Source organism: Neofelis nebulosa, chromosome X (assembly GCF_028018385.1).
Source record: "Neofelis nebulosa isolate mNeoNeb1 chromosome X, mNeoNeb1.pri, whole genome shotgun sequence".
Taxonomy (NCBI): domain Eukaryota; kingdom Metazoa; phylum Chordata; class Mammalia; order Carnivora; family Felidae; genus Neofelis; species Neofelis nebulosa.
In genome coordinates, this window is record NC_080800.1 from 97,733,367 (window position 1) to 97,740,734 (window position 7,368).

General features: G+C 50.9%; 1 long non-coding RNA gene across 1 annotated transcript; it reads right to left on the reverse strand.

The window, feature by feature from the left end:
• Positions 1 to 240: 240 nt before the first annotated feature.
• Positions 241 to 4,971, reverse strand: LOC131502475 (uncharacterized). Its single transcript, XR_009257059.1, has 3 exons — positions 4,866 to 4,971; positions 3,532 to 3,605; positions 241 to 433 (listed from the first exon to the last, which is right to left on the reverse strand). It is a non-coding gene; the product is annotated as an uncharacterized LOC131502475 (long non-coding RNA).
• Between the last annotated feature and the right edge of the window lie 2,397 nt (positions 4,972 to 7,368).

Sequence of the window (7,368 nt, forward strand, 5' to 3'; positions counted from 1 at the left end):
CCAGAAGCAGGCCCACCATACCTAGGCGGGGTTATAAATCTGTATCCCAGATCTCTTCCTCTCCCTCCTGCCTCCCTTACCAAACAAAACCTTCCTGCGGTGGCTTCTTTTTGTTTTTGTTTTTTTTAATTTTTTTAAATGTTTATTTATTTTTGAGAGAGAAACAGAGACCGAGAGCACGGGGGGGGGGGTGGGACGGGGGGGGGGGGGGTAGGGAATAGAATCTGAAAGCAGGCTCCAGGCTCCTTGCTGTCAACACACAGCCAGATGCGGATGCGGGGCTCGAGCTCATGAAGGAGGGATCATGACCTGAGCTGAAGTCAGCCGCTCAACCGACTGAGCCACCCAGGCGCCCCCTTGTGGTGGCTTCTACTTCCGGGGAGATGAACTGGATGCACTTTTCTCCTCTCCTCCCATCCGTCTCTGAAAGAGCCTGTCAAGAGGATGAAGAAACAAGCTACTGGCTGGGAGAACATATTTACAAACCACATATCCAACACAGGACAAGTATCTAGAACACATGAAGAACTCTCAAGCCCAACTGCAGGAAAACACACAGCCCAATTAGGAAATGGTCAAATAACACGAACAGACATTTCAGCAAAGAGGATGTACAGATGGCCACTAAGAACTTTGAAAACATGTACAGCGTACAGATCTTTTCCCTCTTTGGTGGGGTTTATCCCTAGGTACCTTAATGGCTTTTGTTGCAATTGTAAAGGGGGTCGATTCCTTGATTTCTCTTTCTGCTGCCTCATTATTGGTGTGTAGAAATGCCGCCGATTTCTGTGCATTCTGATTTTCTATCTTGCGACTTTGCTGAATTCATGGATCAGTTCTAGCAGCTTTTTGATGGAGGCTTTCGCGTTTTCCACGTGGAGTATCGTGTCATCTGTGAACAGTGAAAGTTTGGCTTCGTCTTTGCCGATTGGTTTACCTTTTATTTCTTTTTGCGGTCTGCCGAGGCTAGCACTCCCAGGACTGTGCCGAACAACAGTGGTGAGAGTGGACATCCCTGCCATGTTCCTGTCCTGTCCTTAGGGGGACACTCTGTTTTTCCCCATCGAGAATGACATTAGCTGTGGGTCTTTCACATACGGTCTTTACGGTGTTGAGGTGTGATCCTTCTATCGCTACTTTGTTGAGGGTTTTTATCAAGAAAGGATGCTGTATTTTGTCAAAGGCTTTTTCTGCACCCATTGAGAGGATCGCATGGTTTTTCTCCTTTCTTTTACGAATGTGATGTATCATGTTGATTGATTCGCGAATATTTAACCAGCCAGGAGCCCAGGAGTAGTAAATCCCACTTGATCACGGTGAATAATTCTTGTGACGTACTGTTGAATTTGATTCGCTAGTATCTTGTCGAGAATTTTTGCATTCAGGTTCATCAGGGATATTGGCCCATAGTTCTCCTTTGTAGTGAGGTCTTTGTCTGGCTTTGGAATTAAGGTAATGCCGGCAGTCATTTGCACTATTAAGTATTTATCCAAAGGATACAAAACTGCAGACTCAAAGGGCACATGATTTATATATATTATATATGTATTTGCATATATATAATGCAATATTACTCGGTGATCAGAAAGAATGAAATCTTGCCCTTTGCAACAACGTGGATGGAATTAGAATGCATTAAGCTAAGCAAAATAAGTCAGTCAAAGACAGAAACCATATGATTTCACTCAGACGTGGAATTTAAGAAACAAAACAGATGAACATAGGGGAAGGGAAGGAAAAATAAGATAAAGAGAGAGGGGGAGGCAAACCGTAAGAGACTCTTTGTTTTAATTTTTTTTTAATTTTTTATTAAGTTTCTTTATTTTGAGGGAGACGGTGAGCATGCAAATGGGGGAGGGGCAGAGAGAGAGAGAGAGAGAGAGAATCCCAAGCAGGCTCCGTGCTCAGCACAGAGCCCCATGCAGGGCTCGATCCCACGAACCTCAAGATCATGAACTGAGCTGAGACCAAGAGTCGGACACTTAACCGTCTGAGCCACCCAGGCACCTCCCATAACAGATTCTTAAATACAGAGAACAAACTGAGTGTTGACGGAGAGAGGTGGGTGGGGGGGACGGGCTAAATGGGTGACGGGCATTGAGGAGGGCACTTGTTGGGAGGAGCACTGGGTGTCATATGTAAGAGATGAATCACTGGGTTCTACTCCTGAAACCAAGACTACACTGTACGTTAACTAACTGGAATTTAAAGAAATAAACTGCACTCTTAAAGAAAATGTTCAATATCACTGGCCATTAGGAAAATGAAACCTAAAACCACAATACCTATAAGAAAGGTCAAAACAAACAACAAAATGGGGCACCTGGCTGGCTCAGTCCATAGAGCATGGGACTCTCGATGTTGGGGTTGTGAGTTTGAGCCCCACATTGGGGGTAGAATTTACTGTAAAAAAAATAGCCACAGCACCCAACATGCTGGTGAGGATTTAGAGAAACTGAATCACTCCTATGTTACTGGTGGGGTTGTAAAATGGCACAGCCACTCTGGAAAGCAGTTTGAACAGCTTCTTCAAAAAATAAACACGCAGCTACCGGACGATCCGGCAGTGACACTCTTGGGCATGTATCCCGGAGAAATAAAAACTTACGTTCACACAAACACCTGTCAGCGAATGTTCGTAGCATCTCTATTCCTAAAAGCCAAAAGCCAGAATGGGCCCAGGTGTCCCCCAGCAGGTTAAGCCCACAGTGATGCATCCATACCATGGAAAACCACTCAGCAACAAAAAGGAATCAAGTCGACACATGAAACAGCCCGGATGAACTTCCAGAGAACTCTGTCGAGTGAAAAAAGCCAAAAGGTGCGGACTCTATGATTCTACTCGGAGAACATTCTTGAAATGAAGAACAGATTAGTGATCGCCAAAGTTGAGGAGGTTTGAGGTGGCAAGGAAGTGGGTGTGGCTATAAAAAGAGCACAGAAGGGATCCCTGTGGCGACGGGAACGTTCTGTGCCTTGACGGTGCTGATGTCCACAGCCTGCTAGTGACAGCATTCTATAGTTTTGCAAGATGCCACCGTTGGGAGAAGCAGGATCAAAGGTATATGGAACCTCTCTGTGCTATTTCGTACAACTGCGCATGAACCTGGGTCAAAATAAAAGGTTTAGCTGAAAAAGAAAAGACCTTTCTGGGGCGCCTGGGTGGTTCAGTCGGTTGAGTGTTGACTCTCGGGCTCGGCTCAGGTCGTGATCTCACAGCCCGTGAGTTCGAGCCCTACGCTGGGCTCCACGGTCCCCCTCTCTCTCTGTCCCTCCACCTCTTGAGCTCGTTCTCACAAAAATAAACAAATAAACATTAAAAAAAAAAAAGTCCTTTCTCTTCCTCTGTTTATCCCCTTCTCTTGGGCCCTGCTCTAATAATCCATGAGGAGATGCTAATGGGTAGTAAAGGGACCAATATTGTCCCCAGTTCCTACCTATCTCAACGGGGAGGTGGGGGGGGGGGTCCTGGCAATCACAAAAAGGTAACTCTTTACAGAAGAAATTGCCTTGAATTTAAAATCAGGTTACCTTGGGGCCTGGTCTGAAAATGCTTTGTGACCTCAGGCAAATGGCTTGGCCTCTCTGAGATTCCATTTCATCACCTGTAAACAGATTTTTGAAGATTAAACGAAAAAATGAAAACACATGGTAAATTGTAAAGCAGCCCCCCAAACACGGTCTTTTTCCTTGCCTTCCTCCTTTCCTGTCTTTATTACTTCCAGTTAGAGGAAGGGACTGTGCCATAGGTCTCCTTGTATTCCCATGACTTAGCCCAAGTCCCTGCCCAGGAGGCACTTAGGAAGTGCTTGTTAATGCTGATAATGGCAGAGTATTTAAACCAGGGGTTAGCTCTAATGGGGGAAGAAGGAAGGTTCTGCCCCCAGTGGGACACAGGTCTTGGCTGTGTCTTTGGCTGAGACTCTGAAGAACACTTGTTCGCACCCCCTGGGAATAGCTCCCTGCCCTGGGAATCGTTGCACCAGAGACATCATGGGCCGGAGAGGCAGGGCCCATGGGACAGACCAGCTGCCACGTTGGGGGACCAGGGAGGACTGGAGAGAAGACAAGCTCGTCACTCGGACCAAGAACTTCCCTACCCGTCACCACCTTCAGTCCCCACCACCCTCCTGAGGCAGGCAGAGCGGGGGGCAGCCCCGTCCTCCATGGGCAAACCCTGAAGGGAGACAGGGCTGAGGCCTGCCCCAGGTTCGCCGGGCCCGTGAGTCAGCGGCACGGCCGGGCCCAGACCCAGGAGCCGGAGATGTTCCACAGCAGGGATGGTGTCCAAATGGAAAAACTAAGCCACAGAAAACGCAGCTCTTCCCTGCCCGGACCTGGAGCCTCTCCTGAGGGAATTGCGGCCAAGGTCACCGGGCCTTTCCACCCAACTTCCTTTCTGAAGGAGCTGCTGTCCCAGCAGGCCGGGGAGGGTGCTGCCCTGGGAGACGGCTTCCCTCCCTTTCGGCCTGGAGCTTTCAGCGACCTATTTATTTATTTATTTATTTATTTTTATTTTTGGGACAGAGAGAGAGACAGAGCATGAACGGGGGAGGGGCAGAGAGAGAGGGAGACACAGAATCGGAAACAGGCTCCAGGCTCCGAGCCATCAGCCCAGAGCCTGACGCGGGGCTCAAACTCACGGACCGCGAGATCGTGACCTGGCTGAAGTCGGACGCTTAACCGACTGCGCCACCCAGGCGCCCCTCAGCGACCTATTTAAAGACAGAGCAACCAGTTTGGGGTTTGGGTCTCCCCGGGTGCCTCTCCCACGCGGCTCCCTGGGGCCTTCCTAGGCTCCTCTTCCAGCTTATCCTCGGTGGTGACAGCTGAGGGTGGGGTAGGGCGGGCACTGTTCTTCTTACCTGTCCCTGAGAGCCCAGAGTGTCCTTGGAAACTCACTCAGAGGCTGAGGAGAACAAGCCAGGGCCTTTCCAGAACCCAGGCTGAGGAGGGGATGGCAGTCCTACGCGGCCCCACCCTGTCCCCCCAGGCTGGATGCTTTCCCCCAAGGGCCCCTTCTCCCCACTGCCACCCCCACCCGGTCTCTGAGAAGACAAGCTGCTTGGAGTCTTCATTTGCAGGAAAGCAGAGAGCGCTCCGGCCTGGGGAAGGTTCGAATGGGGGCGTGGGGGGGGGCGGTGAGGACTTTGCAGCCAGCCCTTACTGAATAGCCCCCATGTGCCTGGCCCCACTCTGTGTCCCCAGGGCCACTGCTCCCACCCTCGGGGTTGCCAGTCAGTCTGGGATGAGGGGCCAGAGGGCCCGGGCAAGGTGCAAGGCAGGCAGGACGTATGAGGACGAGGACACAGGCTCAGGCCAGCCAGTCGGCTTCCAGGCAACTCGCGGAATCTTTGGCAACTCGCCTAACCATTCGTTTGCTCATTCCTTCGTTCACTCGCTGCCCATTCCTTCACTTCATGAATATTTACCAGGTGCCTGTTATGTGCTGGGCGACCCGGCAGGCTCTGAGCCTTCCGGAGCTTCCGGCCTAAGTGGGAGGAGGGGGACAGGGGGACCCGAGGGGGCTCCCTTAGATAGGGTGGTTAAAAGAGGCCTCTCATTGCCATGAGGCCGCACCCTCCTTCTTAAAGACCCACAGATGCTTTCCAGTTAGTGCTGCCAAACCTGAAACCTAAGTGTCCTGAAGAAACTGCCAACATTCTGCAAACATGTAAGACTCAAAAATGGGTCCCTAGCACCTCATAAAAACCTTCTCCCTTCGCAGGGCCTCTCACCCGTGAAGGAAGCTTTGAAGAGGGAACCGAGGAGCCTGAGAGCTCGCAGTGAGGCCTCCTGAACACCCAGCTGTAGATTCGGCAATCCCTCCCCCCTCCACCCCCACCACGGGGTTCCAGAAGTTCCTCCCCGTCTTTTAAAGCGACAGTCAGTAACTTAGGCCCAGTTGGTTCTCCCTCCCTTCGTTGGCGCGCTGCACAGGAATCTGTGGCGCAGCCGCAAAGAGCTGCTGCGGCTTCTCCGGCAGCTGGAGACCCGACGGCCAACTAGACAGCCATGGGCTCTTGGGGGAGCTCACAGTCCGATCAGTGGAAGCGACAGAGATTCATTCATTTCACGCATAGCTAATTAACTACAGTTACGCTAAATGCTTTGAAGGAGACTAATGGGAAGGCCCTCACTCAAGGCAGGGGTCAGGGAAGGCTTTCCTGAAAAGGTGAAACCCAAAGGGTGAGCAGGATTTGGCTGGGCTGAGAGGCGGGAAGGGAGGAAGCGTTGTCTTGTGGGGGACACGACAAGTGAAGGCTGGGGCGGGGGCACGCAAGGGTGGTGCTTTCCACAAACACAAAGCGGGGCCTGGTGAAGTAAGGAGAATGAGACTCAAGGTGAATTCTGGGAGATAGGCAAGGAGGGGCCAGACAGGCAGGGCCTCACAGGCCGTGAGAAGCATTCAGTTGCAGCCTTAGAACTTTGAGGAGCCACGGAAGGGCTCCTGACAGGGGACAGACAGAATCAGGTTTGCATTGGCTTTGGCGGGGGGTGGGGGGGAGCAGCCAAGAGTGGATGTGGGGAGGACACTTGGAAAGCTGCTTACAGTCATTCAGGTGGGAAGCAAAGTCGGAAGCCTCGATCCATATGGTGTGGGGAAGATGGAAGGCAGCACAAGAGCCTAGACGCTTGGGGGAAGTGCAATCCCCAGGCCATTTTGGTGGGTTGGCCATGGGGCTTCAGGGAAGGGAGGATTCGCCCCCATTCTCTAGAGTGGCAGGTGAGAACACGTCAGAGAAAATCTCCAGAATCAAGGGCCTGAGGGAATTCTTAAACTAGATACCAAAGCACCACCCATAAATGAAAGAGGAAATCAAACTACGAATGCACTCAGTGACTTGGATGGCCATCAAGGGCATTATGCTGTGGGGGAAAAGCCAACCTCTAAAGGCCACATACTGTATGATTCCATTTATGTAACGTTCTCGAAGTGACAAAATTATAGAGACTGGAGAACAGATTAAGTAGTTTCCAGGGGTGAAGGATGGAGGGCGGGGGACTATACAAGGGTAGCTCAGGGGAGAACTCCTGTGGTATCTTGGTCGCGGTGGTGGTTACACATGTGGTAAAATGACCCAGAACTACACGCGCGCGCGCGCACACACACACACACACACACACACACATTGTACCAGCGCCGGTTTCCTGGTTTTGACATTGTGCTGTAGTAATAGGAGATTTAGCCACTGGGGCAAACTAAGCAAAGAATACACAAGAACTCCCTGTGCTATCTTCACAACTTCCTGTGACTCTGTCCTTCAAAAAATGTTTACAGTTGGCGAAGAAAAAGAGACAAGACATGGTGCGTGGCTTGTAGAACGCAGCGGATGAAACGTAGCTACTATTAAAACCAGAGGTTGC